Source organism: Cyanistes caeruleus, chromosome 1 (genome assembly GCF_971803275.1).
Source record: "Cyanistes caeruleus chromosome 1, bCyaCae1.hap1.1, whole genome shotgun sequence".
Lineage (NCBI taxonomy): Eukaryota > Metazoa > Chordata > Aves > Passeriformes > Paridae > Cyanistes > Cyanistes caeruleus.
The window spans coordinates 120,604,283-120,622,703 of NC_141701.1; the positions used below are offsets into that span (position 1 = coordinate 120,604,283).

Consider the following 18,421-nt stretch of genomic DNA (forward strand, 5'->3'; position numbering starts at 1 on the left):
AGAAGTGACATAAACTTGCACTGCAACTTATGCAAATTGAAGTAAGTTATCATACTAAGATTTGTAAAAACAATGAAAAAATTTGGAGATACTATACAGTGGCTGATAGTTCATGGGCCATTCCAGAATTAACATATCTTTTCCAATGGCACAACTGAACCACTTTTCAGAGGCCCACAGAGCAGAGATGTAGGTGAATTAAATGAAAACCAGAAAGCAGCAGTCACAGAGGAATCTAAATGCAAATACCAAAATGCATACCTGTATGCATGCCAGTGCAGGATAGTTTCAGATGTCCTTAAAATTGGCAGACACACAGCGGAGAAGGACCCTGGCAAGCCTTTTTAAAACCCAGACTTTGGGTCAGTGAAAAGTGCTGCCTCTTCATGCCATATTATCATTAATTAGCCAAGACAGTGCCATGAGGCAATGCCCCAGCACTTTCAGCTTGTATGGCGTTTACCTTAGCATAAGCTTATTTATATATCAATGTCTATCAGTATCTGAAAGGAGCATGGCAAGAGGATGGAGCCAGGCTCTTCTCAGCAATGCTGAAAAATAAGACAAGAGGCAATGCAGTACACAGGAAGTTACACCTGAATATGAAGAACTTGTTTACTGTGCAGGTGACTGAACAGTGGAGCAGGTTGCCCAGAGTTGGCTCCCTCACTGGAGACACAATTCTGTGCCTGGTGCTCTAGGAAGGCCCTGCTTGAGCAGGGAGGTTGGACCAGATGATCCACTGTGGTCCCTTCCAACCTCATCCATTCTGTGATTCTGTGAACTGAGGACACTGATTTTACAGTGAATGATGGGTTCAAAGATTTATATGCCCATATAAATTCTTCTCAGCACTGGTTCCTGAAAAGCAACATTAGTAGAGCAAATTCATTCTCACGAAGTAAGGCAAGTTCTGATTTAATAATGTATCTCTACCTACCTATCTGTCTGAAGATTGATCCTTTCTATAGGGCTTTCCAAACTTCAGGTTTAGTAGGTGGCAGGTCAGGTACTGTGGCTGGTGTGGCACCTAGAAAGAGGGGACATTCCAAAACAAATCACACCACTTGAGGATTTTAAATTGTAAGTGGATCTACAGAGACTAATGGGAAAAGCATGTTTTCTGTAATTAAATTAGAGCCATCAACTATTTGAGGGCCTGACAGTACTTCTGTAGTAGCATTGACTTAACATTAAGCAAGTGCTGATTGCTTCCTGCTTAAGTCAGCCCAGGATCACTTTGCAAGTGTCTGTGCACTGATCCATAGTGGAAGGTCTCCTTCAGCAAATGAACAATTTATTTCTAAATGAATTTCTAAACAATTTGAGCGAACTATAAATTTTAGCTTGAAGTAGTGGTCATTTGATAATCTAAATACCTTAATGAGCCAGTGAAACACTGAGGCACAGGAAGCTTTTTTGCAGATTTAAGAGGTCAGAGGGACAGATTTACTATGTATACATAGGGACAATCAGACCTGCTTTCTCTCCTACAACTGGAGTGAGACAAGACAATTCTGCCACCTTACTGTTGAGCTGTTTATCTGATGACACACTAAAAAAAGAAATGAATAGATTTATGAATCATAAAATTATACTAACTGCAGCAGATGACGAAATTCATGACTCAGGCTACTAAGATTACCATGTTCCAAATTATACTACTTGCATTTCTTTTATTTATTGCTTTGCAGCTAGTATATTTTGTAGTTATCATCAATTAAACGACAGTCATAAACTGAACTTTTTTAAGATAAAAAATTGATCATGATGTTGAGCCAAAAAGCAAATAAAAATGTCAAAAGATTAACTTTATAAATGCCCTGAGGTATTAAGATATTAACACAACTTGCCAGCCTGTCAGCACGCTCTGGACTAGGAAATTTTCAATACACTGAGTATTCAATAAAATAGATTCAGCATTTTGGCTCACCTAACAGCAATAACAGGTTGTTTCTTGACACTGTGTTCTTGCAAGGGACTGAAACTGTAACTTCTGTTAGAGTTAGGAGCAGCAGGAGCTAATCCTACCACTTGTGTTTGGAAGTGTGTATGGGTGGTAGGTACAGGCGCTATCAAGTACGCCTCAGATGAACTACCTAGAGCAAGTTCCTGTGCATATTTATTAAGCTTCCTAGCAAAACCTGTCTTTTTTAAGAGACACTTTTACTGAAACAAAAATACCCAGGAAGGAAAAAGAGGCATTCAAAAATCAAGTCATTGGTATCCAGTATCTCCCCGTATTCCTCACATCATTTCTGTCTGCAGCTAGTAGGAAAAGACTATAAATAAGAGTGAGATTTTTGATCCTATATTTAAATAGCTCTTCCCTACTAAAACAGTGGGAAAATCTGCAGTACACGTGCAGACATGGCTGGAAGTTTATCATTAAGTTGTAGGGGAAAAGGCAAATCACTGTAAAGTACCCAAATGTTCAGCCTCACAGTTGATGCACATTAGCAGTCACGTTACTTGCAGATGGCACCATGAAATAAATAACAGTGTCTCCAAGAGAACACTAGCACCAAACCATTCTCACTATCTACAATAGCAACATTCGAAGGGGCAGCATAAGGAATATGGAAACACAAAGTCTGTCGAGTCATAGTGAGTGAGCTAGAAAGCCACAAAAGATGTCTCAAGAATGTAGCAGCTTTGAAGTTATGCCACTGTAATACAATAAAGTCAGGCTCTGATTAACAAAATATTTTTAAAAAGTATTAGGAAAATGGTATTAGTGAAAACATATTGTTGTCCATCCAGAACAACTTTGAAACATTTCTTTCTTTCATGTGATATGTTGGAAACTGTGGCCTTAACTGTGCCTGCCAGTCACAACCAGCCCTCGAGGAGGGCTTAGCTTTGCTTTTGTAGAATCACCATTTTGAAAATTATCTTAAATTAGAAGGAAAAAAAGTTGCTGTGAGACAGAGTTGCATTTCCCAACAGCAGATTTCAACTTTAAACAAAGTTCTATGAGAAAAAAAAAAAAAGGTTTTTAAAATAGCACCACTTCTACTTCCATCAGCCTTTACCTGCATCTCCTCATCTAGAGGCTTTTCCTTTGAACCCAGCTTTCATCACAGTAGTTGGACCAAACAATCTTCACTCTACTTGCTGCAAAATAATTCTCACAGTTTCTCTCCTGAGGGAGATGAAATCGATCCTGGAAACTGAAAGGCTTGCACACAAAGAAATCCTCCGAGCTGTGCTGGCTCTACAGATTCACTCTGCGTGTGACTTTCACGCTGCACAAGGCTTCTTGTGTGTTTATTCAGGGTTTCAGCTGGTAGGACTTGCACAGCTTGCAATTTACCACAGTTCATGCAAACACAGCATAAAAATTTGAAGTGTGTTAATTATCATTTAAAAATCCTTCTACAGAGCTTCAAGACACTGGAAATACTGTCTCTACTGGATACATAACTCTTATTCTCCTTCGAGAATTGTCCTTGTGTCTACTCTACTGCTGCTTTGGCAGGGCAATAACTTAACCTGCTCCAGGGTACATCAGGCAACATCATTAAAAACTTGCATTTCACAGATCTTCAGGTTCTGGTAACACCACAAGAGACTATCTTTGAGAGCAACAGAGAAACTTTATTGCCAGAGTAGTGAGAGAGAACAGAAGAAAAGTTCTCAAGAATTTGGTTAGAAAGAAAAGCTGCAGCAGCGCATGGAGGGCTCAGTAAGCGATGGAGAAGAGGATGTAGGTGTTCCCTCAGCTCTTGCAGCTAACTGCATGCACCCAAGGCTGTAACATGCACTTTTACAGCGCAGGCATTGTAGGCCACATATGGGAGAAAAACCCAAGGCACACCTGATAAGGGCAAAACCTGCTGCTGAGGCATCCAAAGGAATATCATCTTGCATCTCAAAGCCCCAAGGTCCTCATTCATCATCTTTGACTTCAAACAAGGACTGTTTCTCCAGAGCTGACACATCTGTCAGTATCCACTGTAACAATGCCAGGTGGTGCAGCTCTTGCCTTTGCTGAAACATTGGGCCATGGGGTTGGAAAAGGAGGTCAGGAAGAAGCCAGAGGGCTGCTAAAATGACAGATTAAACTCACAATACCATATTCAGAATACCAGAAACTTCTGGTCCACACTGAGACTGCCAAGATGAGACAGAACAGATCTGGTCTGCTTGACCATGCTACCAGTTGGTAAGGTTGCAGGAAAGTTGAGCAGCTAAAAGTTCGCAAGAGAAGAAAGGAATGTCAGAGAGTTTTGGCAAGCTTTCCCATCTCTGCAGTACAGGAAGTGGAAGGGGGTCTCTCCCACAGGCCTCAGGCAGCTAAATAGCTAGTGGCTACACATGAGGTGACAAATACAAACCAACATCACGTCTTCACCCAGCAGAACAATTCTTTTTTCTCTCCACCTGTTGGTAACCTAACTTACAACATTAACACAGATGCTAGACATACATAACATACTAAAATATATTTACAAAAAGTCCAATTCAGCATTTTAACTCTGGCTTCTATGTGGTGTGGTCTTGATGTATTGCACTCTCTGAACCTAAAGCTGCCAAAACCCGACTCCAGCTCTTGATCCCGTGTGCCATCACCACTTGCAGTAAGAGCAGATTCAGGACAATTTGAAAATTGTTTATCTACCTATGGTGTGTCTGCTGTGAAAAACACACAGTCCAAGACTGTGCTGCAGGAACTATGGCACGCCACAGTATCCTAGAGCCTGTCAGCACACACCCAGAAATCTGAGGAAAGTTTTCACCAGTTTTAAATTATGTGAATGAAGATCAGGCTCTCAAACATTCATCACAGTCTAGAAAGCCATCATCTTGCAAGCTATCAGACTCCTGATTTGAAATCAGGATAAATTCATGTCAGTTTCTTTGAAAATTGGGGAAATTAAGTGACTAGAGATGAAATCAATCTTTGCCCATTTAGGGGAGCTGTGGAAGGAGTTACCTATGAAGGAATATAACTTAACCTGCAGGCTATACATACTTGCAGGAAAAAACTGTTAAAATACCAGTGAGTGTTAGTTAGAAGGACTCTTAACTAGCAGAAATCTATTTTGAAGTACAAGATACCCACCCCAACCCTTCTCAAAACTACACAGTCACAAGTATTAAATACTGGTGAAGTGAGCAGCAAAGCATCTGGAAAGATGTAGCAGTGTTATTATGGATGTTAAGGTAGGCACAAAGAATAAGAGGAGCAGAAGAGCAGGAGTCTCCAGAGCTGACCAGAGCTGCAGCCGAAAGAGATGTCTCAAACCACACAGCAGGCAGTCCATTACCATGGATTAGTATTCAGCTTTGGCAGGAGAGCTGTGCAACACCACCCTGATCCAACCTATTTTCTTAAGGCCTCTGGCAAATAAGAAAGGAAAAAGAAAGCCAGAGGTACAAAATTACCATAGAAAATGCCAGCATAGAAACAAACAGAACTGCTGACACTAAAACTTTAATCAACGTTTAATTCAAATAGAAAAGGCTGATATATAACAAAAGATTTCTGAGTACTTACAACTGGTGAAGGAATTTTGAATAATCTGCAATTTATTTTTCTTTCATCAAGCATACATGAAGACTTCTGGTTTCAGAAAACCAAGGAGGTTAACAATTTGAGGATTTAAGTACACTTTAGTTTGCATGGACACCAGATCAGGAAAACCAGGCAAATATTTATTCTAACATTTGTTACACAGCACAATACAAACAGGTTAGTCTAACCTCTCTTCTGTGTTTAACACACATTGAAATTAGAATTAGAATTCTAATAGTGAAATTATTAAAATTTTAATTAATAATGAAAGAGTGCAATCAGTATTTTGAAAGCATTCCACAAAACTTCTTAAACGTTTATATTCATTGATGAGGCATTTTTCTTCTTCATTTTCTGTAATGAAAATATTTATCACATTAACCAAAAATTCTACATAGAAATATTTTTTATGTCATAAAAATACTTTTTATATTTTACTGTCTTTGGTTATGTACACTTCACAGAAATCAAAAAATCAGCAAATTATAATGAAAAGAGGATGAGAATCTTACACACTATTCCACATTAAAAAAAAATCTAATTTTGGTTTAAGGACAGAAAACCAAGAATAATATCAAACATGAGCCTGCCAAGGGTATCTTCTATCTGCTGTGGACTATATTATTGTACCTGAGGGTTCCCCAATTTCCCTGGTGCTGCTGCTTGCCTATTACATTCTGCATTTTGACACTCTTCATCCAACAACAAGCAGCTTCAGTAACTCTTCTGCAAAATAGCAGTCTGCTGTCTGACAACAGCGCTGTCCAAGAGCAACACCCAGAGGCTAAACATACTGCTACAGCAACACTGCACACTGACCTGCTCCTCTCTGAGGAGAAAGGAAACCTTCATAAACAACAATTTCCTGTAAAGATAAAGAGCTGACAGAACTTTTTCAATAGAAATATCAACAGCCAAGTGTGGCAGGCAAACAAGCCCATTCATGAAAATCACACCCTCATAGCTACTGCAAAAAAAAACCATTTAATAATAGGTGATATACGCACACAGAGCAAGTAAACAGTAGGTTTTTGCAAAGGTGTGTATAGAATATTTTGGTTGGCAGCAGCACAGCAAAGGAGCAGCTGGAAGAATGGCTGCTCTCTAAAAGGTCAATTGCATTTTTCAAAGGCAAAAAGAAAAGAGGAAGGGTGCTCACCATTACTTTTACCAGTTTTCAGAGCAGCATATTGGGGTCTTGACTTAAATCCTGAAGGCAGTTACTGTAAGAACAACTGGTCTATGCAATAAAAATAAATCTTCAGCAAAAAAATAATGCCCTAGAACACCTTTAAGAGGAATATGTTATTTGGATTTAGAGCATGAAGAGGGATAGAAAACTCAATTGAAAACCAACTCACTAAAGCCTCATCTTAAAGACCTCTGGCATCTAACAAGACTCGTCTCTCTAAATTTAAAGCCTACATATGACTAAAAGAAAAAGGCTGACAAACCAAGAAAATAATCATTAAAATCACACTTATAACCCCAAATACTTAATTAGATAAAAAGAAAACACAGTGAAGACTGTAGAATCTCAAAAAATGAGTGCTCCTACCAAATACTTTTCTATACTTTGCTATTTCAGATCAGGTCAATGATTTCAAAACAGAAGTCTCAAACACCTGATGGTAAAGTCTTCATCTGTGGAATAGGATTTGCTCCATTCTCCTTGGTTGATCACTTTTTTTTTCACTTTGTTGTCTCAGAATTTTGCTTTTTATGCAGCTCATACTCTTCACCTGGTTGCAGTGAAACTGGAATCACATCAATTGTGAGGAAGCAATCATTCCTCCCCACCTGCTCAGGCATCAGTCTGTTACAGCAGAACAAATTCAGAAGAAGAGATTTAACTTTATCATCCTGCAAACAGAGGGAGAAGGATTTCATTAGGAAGCAAAACAAACTCGATTACAAATAACAACCAAGCATTTGATGAATACATCTTTTAAATTCTTAGGGCCTAAAGCCTTCAAAAGATGTAGTACCATAGCATTCCCAATGGACAGCAACACTCAGCATCATAGTGCTCATTAGCAACAAAATTTAAGCAAATGTTCAGCACCAGGTCTGCCAGAAGAATGTGAGGTTTTGAAATTTTGATATATGAATTCACCAAACTACTAGAAATTACACAAATACCCAAGTTGGTTTTTCTACTGAGAACAAATGAAACAGGTTCCTTCTATCTTTTCCTTTTATCTTTTATCTTTTGTCATATTGTTTTATCTCTCTACAGGAGCAAATGGGGAGAAAAACACAAAGTAATGGACTCTTAATCAATCAACAGAGGCTGTTTTGCTATTAAACCATCACTTACACTTAGGCTCTTTGGGTTTATCAGAAGGGATTACATTCCTAAATACTTAGCACATTAACAGCACTAGATTCCATACATAAAACATAAATCCTCAGCTCTATACAGATGCATAAACATCAGCTGTTGAGGAGGAGCAGCACACACTGGATTTGGGTGAGGGAGCTATAAGAAAGAAAATCTCAAATGCTGATCTAGAAATCTAGATTACCAAAACTCAACAGGCACAGAATTTTTACACAGGAAGTCTTGCTTGTTCACACACTCCAAGGCAGGAACTCCTCTGACCTGGGTCAATATTAACAGCAAAATACAAGATAACTGTACATCTCTCACCTATCCTTATTTCAAGAAGGATATGGGATGTAAGGGATTGTACACAAGTAGTCAAAAACTTGAAGACAGAAAACAAGCCATTTCCAACTCTTTCACTAATTACCAGAGTGACTCCAGAGAATTAGTCACTTCCCAAGTAACCTGAAATCTGGGCTAAAAGATGAGATCTGAAGGCTGTGGATCTTGCAGGCATAACGGATTGTTCAATATTTATAAAACATTTTAAATACTCGGAGGAAAATCCCTAGAAAAGAGGATCCAAACACATGCAAAGAAATGCAGGAGTGAACCATGACTACACTCTTAGAAGTAAAGTGAAGAAAATCTGAGCATTTGAAAAGCTTGAAAAGCTTTGTACTTGCTTATTTGCATTTCAAGATACTGTCAAATGTCTGTCAACAACAAATATCCCCTTCTCACACAAAGGAAACTGAAAATTGATTCTACAAGGAATACGGCTGTAGAACAACATTTCATCGTGTTTACTCCATTTCATTGTGTTTGATCTTACTTGGTTTTTTATTTTTTTTTAATACACAAAACTGGATGTTGAAACAGACTGAACATTGAATCTTGGTATGGCTAAATGAGTGGCAGCAAGATCTTACTGCTAAACATTGCTCTGGCTACAGATTTACCTAACATTAATATCCCTGTTTTAAAGCCTTACATTGTTTTCCTGTGGCAATTTTACATTTCTTGAAAACAACCAAAATTTTACTAGTTACAAGTGTGCAATTCCTCTGGGCACGAGATTGAGATGGAAGGGAAATTACCAGTTTGTCAGGAGCCTGCAGATGGGCATGGAGATTAATTCTGAATAAGCTGATTATAGATAAAGCACTTTGAAGCAAAATAGATTTTCCCCAAGAACTGGGACAAGGATTAACAGCCAGAGGTCTAAAAGACTCCCCAAGAAACAGCTGAAAGATATTTATTAGTATTACCGTTCTTAGTAAAACTCTCATCTGTATTTCTGTGCTCTGCAAGCAGCACAGATTGCTTTCTGGTGAACTCAAGTACTTGGGGCACAGGCGTGCACACACATCCAGAATGAATCCTTAACCAGTGCCAAGCAGAACTGTACTGATTAGGATTGCATCACCTTACAAAGTCAAAATCAAATATTTCTTTTCATCAGGTAAAAAAAAAAATGTCAAAGAAATTTGCTCTTATTAATAGCTGTAAATATTTTAATCCCTGCTAAAAACAATACCAGCTAAATTCATTAATGGTTCGTGAGGTAAGAGCAGCTCCTTCCACTTCAGAAGGTATCTGTGACAGAAGAACACAGAAGTATAATTCCCTGAAACTGGCCATTAAAATTTTGATTTGTGTACTTCAGACCTTATTTATAGAACATTATCATGGCAGAAATTTTATGAAAAACAGAAGTGAAGCAACCAGCTTTAATGTCCCAAGCAATCTTTTCTACATCCTTGAAGTAAATGTTTTCCTTTCCATGAGAAAAAGTTAGAGGGTTTAGTATCTAAGGATTATTATGAGCAATCCTGAATGCTGCTCTGGGCACAAGGTTCTGTACAAGTTTTGTGAAATATGTTTAAAGCCCCCTAGCTGGCCCTAATGTTCAGTCATGAAGTACTGAATCTTCTTTCCTATAGTATTGTGTGTTTCATGAGATTCATTTAATTTTTAATAAAAAATCCATCAATTATAATGAGCAATAAGATACACTCTTTACAGGATAGCCTCTCTGCTCAAATGCTGCATGTTTTATTCTTCTGTTTTCCATGGTAGTGTCCCATTGGAAATAATTCTGCAGAAGGATTTGTTAGAGAGAATTATGCATTATCAGTAATGCTTTCACCACTGCAGAAAATAGTCAAAGTGAAGTTATTGAAAGACATACTGTAGAGAAAGCATATAATAAAACAAGATTATTTACTGTACTGCATAAGTGATATGCAGTGATACATTAGCTACCCTGCCAGGACACTGCAGCCATTACAGCTATGTTGGCCTGGTACTGGATCATGGCATTTCCTTAACCTAAACACAGTAAACAAGATATATTGAGCTCATAATGAACACAATTGCAATTTAACTCTATGCTTAAGCAATCATCTCTTTAAAGCTGGCAAAAAAACCCCACAAGTATAACTAAGAAAGAGGAATTTTTTATTTGGTCTTAACTCCTGGCCAGAAGATTGAAAGATTATAGAAAATAGTTACACGAGAAAATGAACCTGAGGAAAGACAAGCACTCAGGTAAAGAATGCCCAGATATGAGTCTATAAAATTATGTGCTAATGATTAGCATCCAAGAGAAAGGTAAATTAGTGAAAATTGACTTCAAAGTTGGAAAACCAAATTGTGAAGCATGAAGGTGCACAGATCTGCTTCTTATTCTCAGTCACTGAGACCCTGGGCAAGGACAAGCTTCAAAAAAGGGTCTGCAAATAGAGTTCAAGGAGACACCAGTTGCTGTCATAAGGCAGGCAAAGAATAACAGTTGAGAGTAGAAAGAATGAAAACATTGACAACGATTTGTATCATGCAGGGTTCACTTACATGTGTAGATTAGTTTCAGAGTCATAGGAAAACTTGCTGCACAAAAAAGAAACTTAAAGAATAAAGGGCACAGTACATTTTTTCAACTGCATTTACATTATTAAAATTTAATTTGGCTGGTTTAATAATGCTCAAACACTGTGCAGTCATTGTGTAGTAAGACAGATGAAAAAAGCCAACCTCCTGACTTCAGAAAAAAAAATAGGTTTCTAATACAAGTACCTCCTTTGAGGCTGAATCTCCATGGCTTATTCTCCAAGTCTACAACACAGTATCATTCAATTATTAGTTGTTCCTTCTGAGATCTGAGTTAAATATTAAGAAAACTCTGGGGCTTTCTACCTTCTCAATTTATATTTGTGCAGGCTATCCAAAATTATGCGAATAGTCAATTAAGAACATTTTTTTCAGCCCAGCACTTCAAATGAAATATTTCTATTTAAAATCCAACCAACTACCTCTATATAAGAACAGCCTTACCTTCCTCATCTGACAATTGGCTTACCACAACAACATCTACCTCATGTGTTTCATCCTCTTTTTATGCCAAATTCCTAGTTTTGAATGCAAAGTTGTAAATGAAAAGATATATAACACTGGTGGGTTTCCCCCTTTAGTTTAACAAAACCAAACATCAGTCAAGGCAATTCACCAGGTTCCAAATGAAAATGGGTTGATATGAAAAATGGCAAGGAAAGATTTTTTTCTAATTTTACAGTAGGGTAAAACAGACAAGGGGCTCGAGTTTGCCTTACACAGAAACAAAAGGAAAAAAATATAATGCCAGAAGAAACTCTAAGAAGTCAAAAGAAATAGACTTTTAAAAATATGACTGAAAAGTCCCTGTCCAAGTTGTATGTTAAAGAAATGCTGAGGGGTAAGCACACTCTGACAAACGTGAATTTTGGACTCATAAACCAAGTAAAATCCCCCCAGTCTTCACTATTGCCTGGGAGTGTGCATGAGTACAGCATTTTTCAGACACTGCCTGCAGGTTAAGCTGAAAATGCCTCAGTCCTGAGAGATTACATAGGGAGCAAAAGGTGCTTGGTCAGTGCTGGGCTCTTAGGACACAGATCAGCAGAGAATTTGAAAAATCACTGTCTCCATTTTTGAAGTGACACTGCTATGAAATGAGGGAGAACACAATTTCAGATGCCCAACATGAAACTGGCAACTTCTGAACACAATACTAAGAATTTTCCATCAAATGATCAATGCAACACCAAGTCTGAGCTGAACATTAGTTAGGTGTGGAGCAATCTGAAATTCACCTGGCAAACCTGGATGAAGTCCCCAAATGCTTATCTTGCTGCACCCCAGCTGTTCTCTTCAAGAAGAATCAGTCATTTGTAAAAATGTATTCCTTTTGGGTTTTGGTGGGGTTTTTTTTCTGTTGTTTTGTTTTGAGTGGGTTTTTGGGGGTATTTTGAGGTGGTTTTTTCTGGTTTTCTGTTTGGTTGTTGTTGTTGAGTTTTTTTGTTTTGTTTTGTTATGGGGTCTTAGGGGTTTTTTGGGTTTTTTTATTTGAAGGGGTTTCTTTGTTTCATTCTTTTGATGTTGTTGGGGTTTTTTTTTTACATTTTCTGTAATTTTTTTTTACATTTACATTTTTTTTACATTTTCTTTTGTCCTCACTTCTTTGTGAAAAACCCTCTAGAACAAAGCAAGATCTGAATAACGGTAGCAAAAGTGTTCTAACTAAATCCTACCATGTCAATAATTTATAAACATCTATGATATCAAGCTACACTTTTTACAATCTATTTCATCACTCATTCATCCAAATAGAAAAATTACTTATTTTTAAGCAATTGCTCTCTAAATGGGGAATAAAACAAAATGAAGAGTGACTTTTATATGAATCATCCTCACCTTTTCAGCACAGGTAACCAATAGTGGTTACCCATCAACTTCCAGTTCACATCTCTGTTAGGAATTGTTCTTAAAATGCAGCAGCACAGGAGACTTTACCGAAGCCATCCCTGTGGAGATGATGGAAGTGCCAGTATTTCCCACAAAGACCCACCCATATTCCTGAAGCTCATGCAAAATCACTGTATGGGAACATGAGCACTTGCTGGGTAGCTTGTGGCTTTTCAAATTTGGGAGCTTTAGCGAGCTGAGGAGGCAGCCATACAGTGCCAGAAGACAACAAGGAGGTGGAGGTGATGCTGACACACCACCTAATGCAGGAAAATAAACTGCTTTCTCCTTCCTGGCATACCATACACTAAGAAACTATTAAATCTCATAAGGTGGCAAAGAATACAAACTGAAAAATGTCTCAAATTAAAAAAAAAAATAAAAATTACAAATACAAAAAGACATTCAGTACTATTTTGAAGAACTTAGTTCTGCCAGGTTGTCTGTTTTTTCTTCTCTGCCTTCCTGCTTTTTCCCTATTAGTAATTGCTTCCCCCCTTCTGGTTTACAACATATTTTGGGACTATCAACTGTCAAAATAAAAGCCAGGCCCTGAGTTTCTACCCCCTTCCATGATGGCAACCAGCACCAGATTTACCATATTGGCAGGAGCCCGTGGTAACAGACCAGTTGCCAGCTCCATTGTTTTGTGAGCAGGCAGAAAGAAGGAGCACTGAGTGGTACTGACATCCTTAGAGAGAAGGCACAAACCTGATCCAGGCTGTGAACCATGGGTGAAACTTCCCTGCTCTGTCACACTAGCTGCTCATTCCGGCACAGCCAACACCTGCAAGTCTTCCTCAGCTCTTGTACTTTTCAAAATTACACTATCTGTACCTAGAATGACTTTTCAGAAAACTCAGCTGTCAACAGGCAGTACAATTCCCTGTCTATGACAGTTGGAATTGATTTTTATGTTAAGTGAAAGAGAAGTTTTTTATGTCATTTCAAAATCACTGTAATCATCGGACTGCATTAGGAATAGCAAAGTCTGTGTATAATGCTCATTCTGTTATTATTCCAAGCAACAGTAGTCTACTACTTCCATATAACAGTTCTAGAGTTAAATGTATTCTCAAATGCATATTTTACTCAGTCTCCTTCCTGGAAACCCAAGAGAACCTCTGAAAACCTAATCACTGAGAAAGGTGCTCCCTTTATTTATGAGACAAGCCAAATGTTCTAGCCTTTTGCCTACTTGTTTCCTAAGACAAAGAACTTTTTTTTTTTTTTAATTTATTTTAATTAGCCAGTCACATATAAAAGCAACAGCAATGTCATTAATCCACCAGCAACACCAGGTTCCATAATTCATTCACTTTTTTTCTCCAGTAGGCAGGCATTTTCCTCATGTCACCTCATTACTCAAGAATCCTTTTCCCAATAGGTTTCCTTAGTGCATCTCATTTTAAATCCCTCTTGAGAGCTTTCTGCCCCTTTACAATGCTCAGAGGCAAATGTGCAGGTTCTTTTTTTCCTTAAGCACATCATTAGAATAATTAATATACGATCAAACCAACAGCAGTGAAGCTGAAGTAGTATTCAGCTTCTTTAAAGCTCTCTGAGGAATAGTGGGGAACCCTGAAAACTGGGACAGATGTTGGCTTCTGTCACCAAGGAGAAGATACACACATTATCAACAAAGTTAAAAGTAACCAGCACAGTAGAAAGAGTTGGACAGAACTGCTCGTGCTGTGGACAGCACCTGTCACCAGAGGGAATTGGTTAACAGCACATGTCATGGCTGGAGACTGAAACAGAAAAGTACATGTCCTTTTTTTCACTTGATGGTTGGTTAGTGGAGATTTTTTGGTTTTTAAACCATTCAAGCTTGGTCTCAGGGGCCTGTAAAACTTTCATATTTAAAGGCAAAATTGAATTCAGAAAAAAAACTGTTCTACATAGTTACCTCTTATTTGGAATAGACAAAATTAATGTTTCTTAACCCATCTGAACAACAACAGATGAAGTTCCAATGCTATAAAATTTGTTCTTATCAAACAGCTTCCACTTTAACTGGGTCTTTAAGCTTTTCACAGTTTTCTTAACTGATAGTAAGTAGTGAGTAACATGACTTCTGTTCAACAATTCCTCTGCCTGTTTTTTTGAACTAGGAGGAAAAGAAAAAAATCAGAAATTGTTAAATCTTTCTATTTTAATGCTCTATTCAAATGAGTTAAAGAAATAGCCTGGAGCCTATTTGAATTCAGCTTTTCAAGGTCCTTCCCCACAGAAGAGGATTTCTATTGTGTTTCATTTTAATTACATTAAGAATCTTCTGAAAAACCAACATTCTCCTTAAAGCTCAATCCCCCTAAGCTACATATTGCTGATTTGTCACAAATCTAGAGATTCCATCTTCCAATGCTTTACTTTTTAAGAAAGTATCTTTGTATTTAAATATATGAAATGAAGCACTGACTAAGGCAATGTACCACTGGGATTCTGAAGCTTTAACCCAACCAACCTGCCATCACCAATATACTCCCAGAATTTTCTTCTAAAAAGATGAAGGGACATTTATCAAAAAGAAATTGTATCAGAAAGGGTTAGAAATTAATAAGGCATAAGCTCATCCCAAAATTGGCCAAGTATCTATTTTGCATGACAGTGAATACACTTTGCTCCTGGTGAACTTATATATAGATTTACTGTAAGTACTCATAGTTACTCCCTTCTGTGCTTCATCATGCATCCTGAGCTAGAGTGAGGGAGTAAAGATTGAGAGTCATTCCTCATTTATGCACACCAACCTTTAAGATGTGAAAACTTGACTGAGAAATTCCATTGTTAATAAAAAAATTGTTTTATCAGATTTTTCTCTCTCTTCTTATAGAGATTCAAAAAGGGAAGTTAGAAAGTCGAGGAGTTCATCCAAGAGTATCAACAAAATAAAACTGCCTGGTACTTCTATGCAGAAGTCATGAAGAAATTTCATATTCCACGTGCTACTAAAGAGGTTTTTTTAAGGCTAGTACAGTTAAATATATATGGAATAGTAAAGCACGCAGGCAGTGAGAGTCACTGGCTCTATCTAAAGCACAGTCACAAGCTAAACTCCTGGGTTTTTGTTGGTATGATGCAACATCAAAGGATGGATGTGATATTGACTGAAATGGCCACTCTCTGGCACAGCAGGGACTCATTGCAGAGACAATGCAAGTGCCTCAGAGTGAGCAAAAGAGAATGCAGGAAATGCTTATTGGAAAATGCAAATAACTGAGAAAAAGACTAACACCAGCACAGAAAAAGAGTATCGGTAAGGCAAGAACACCTGTCCCATGCAAAACGAAAGTGATGAAAAACTTAGTCTTTCAGACTGGAAAGAGTAAATTTACACATACACATGGACCCAGAGAGGCAACCCCATTATTTCAAACAGAACTTTCACCTGTATTTTCAGCACACACACAAAAACTCAGTAAAGCTCAAAGAAATCTTCTCAGTATGTAGAGAGGGAAGAACCAGTTTTTCCAATATTTTTTGGTTAAGCCAACTCAAGAATTTCATCCCCACTGCAAACCACTTCCTCTGAATCTGAAGATGCTTATAGCATCAGGTTACAATACTTCAAAGAGCAGATAGATAGCAAACCTACCCAAGCAGTGAGCCTTGCAATTGAAAATAAGAAGTTAGCAATCAGCAAAAACAAGTAAGAAATGCAAAGAGTTAGACCTACTGGAAATATAATCAGGATTCGTGTCAGATCTCACCTCACACTTGAGTAATATAACAATTTCTAGAACTAACAGCTTTGAGATTCACCAGGCAAAAATAAAGTTAATTATTCCCTTGATTGAGTTTTATTTTCCTAATCTCATTTTGCATTTTATCAAAATATGGAACAGTAGAAGAATCAAAATCCCTCTCCTACTGAGTTTCATGTTAAAAATCAACACGTGCTGCCCACACAGCAGTACACAAGATTTCAATTCCTATATGGTACTGCCTGAGATGAAGACACATCCTGGGATCTATTTCACAGTTTATCAAGTGTGGCATGAGGTTAAAGATTTCACCAGAAAATCATAAGTATTTTCATAAAAATCAGAAATAATTTCAATATATAAATTGCAGAAAGGGACAGAGAAAAGTCAGTAAGATCAGCTTATAATTATAATTAGTATTGTTTAGTAAAATTTTGTTGCTCATATCTGCAAAAGAAGAGATATTACATTGGCAACCAGAACTAAAATAGAAATACGGTCCTGTGTTTAACAGGAAAGATACACAGTCATAAGAGAAACCTGCAAACTCCACCTTGTTCATTTACCTATCAAACTTGTGTATTCCACTAAATATTGTGAAAATGTTTTATTGTTTTAAGCTTAAATGAACAACAACAAAAAAAAAAAACCTTGAACACTGAGTTCAAACGCTGCTGCCCCCAAAAGCCTGGAGATATGTACTGGAAAGGAGACATACAAGCTCTGAAATTTTCCATGTCTGTCACTGACACAAATCTATACATTTCCTATTGTATAGATTCTCACAGATGTTGCAGTAGATGAATTTGGATTCAGGAAAAGAGGGAAAGGAGTATGTATTTAAAACACAGACAAGGGAAATGCTTCAAAGAAGTATTTCCTCTACACAATTGCTCACCCTTTTTTAAAGGAGGTAGAAGTTAAATTGCAACAGAAAAACTGCATACCAAAAGTTGAAGTGACATAGAAGGATAAATGAAATTTTCTTCCTTGATCTACCAGCTTGTGCTCTACCAATCCATACCAAATTTCTGTACATTTCCTGTACCTGTGAAGCTTTGGCAGAAGAGTTCAGATTTGAAGTAGTAAACCAAAGTTGTTACTGTGCTAACAAACTTTAGTCATGCTTCTACATGCAGAGTACCACTCTGAATTGCAATTATAGAAAACCACCTGCACTTTTGTTTGCCCCTCTAATAACCAACATGATTATAAACAGCTGTAAGTAATTATATTCATTAACATTACACTCTCCATGACATGCACCAAGTCTAAACTGCTGCATCTGGCTACAGTAAATGGTCTGGGTACAATGAAATGCAAGAGCAGAAAACTTACTCCCTGTGAGAGGGCACAAACTTTGTGATTATGTCCAACTCACACAGGCAGGGAGGTTGTGCTGACACAAACAGAATATTTACAAGCAAGTCACAAGAAGGAGATTGAGGAAGCTGGGCCTGCAGGAGCAGAGAAGGAGCAGCTGACCATCTTTCCAGGAAGACTGAGTCCTAAATTGAGAAAAAAAAAAGGTATTAGGCACAGGGGTAGGAAAGTCTCAAAGATGCCTACCTACTTTGCACTTCCTTTACAAGCAGAACTCAATGAATAGTAATCCACTTGCACCATCCACCCCCTTCCAAGACAAATAACCTGCACCCCATTGCATTGCTCCAAACCTCCCATAACTCAGACTGAGACAGAGCATCAGAATGCTATTGCAGAATGGTGTGCACTTTATTTGTATAAATCCTCCACACTCAGTATTTCAATGAGAAAGAGAATCTATCTCTATCTCTATACTTGTCTGCAGCCTGCACCTACATCACATCTGGTCCGATCAGCTGCTCTTCACATCGTCCTTCATCAGCACCTTCAGAAACAGAACCTTTTAAAATCTGAAACCTTTATATCGAAAGGCCACTTGAAAGACCTAATTCAAGCATTTCAGTCACACAACCAAGATGGAAGAGCACACCCAAAATCATACTTGCACAAAAGCACTGACATTTCTGTTTTCTTTTCAAAGGACATCTTTTATATAAACTCCAGCTCATTGCACCAGGAATAAAGGAAAATTAACAC

The 18,421-nt window shown here is 37.8% G+C and overlaps 1 long non-coding RNA gene across 1 annotated transcript; it reads right to left on the minus strand.

The window, feature by feature from the left end:
- Positions 1-5,433: 5,433 nt before the first annotated feature.
- LOC111924440 (uncharacterized) lies at positions 5,434-17,510 on the minus strand. The gene is made up of 2 exons (XR_015277166.1): positions 17,388-17,510; positions 5,434-7,384 (listed from the first exon to the last, which is right to left on the minus strand). It is a non-coding gene; the product is annotated as an uncharacterized LOC111924440 (long non-coding RNA).
- Between the last annotated feature and the right edge of the window lie 911 nt (positions 17,511-18,421).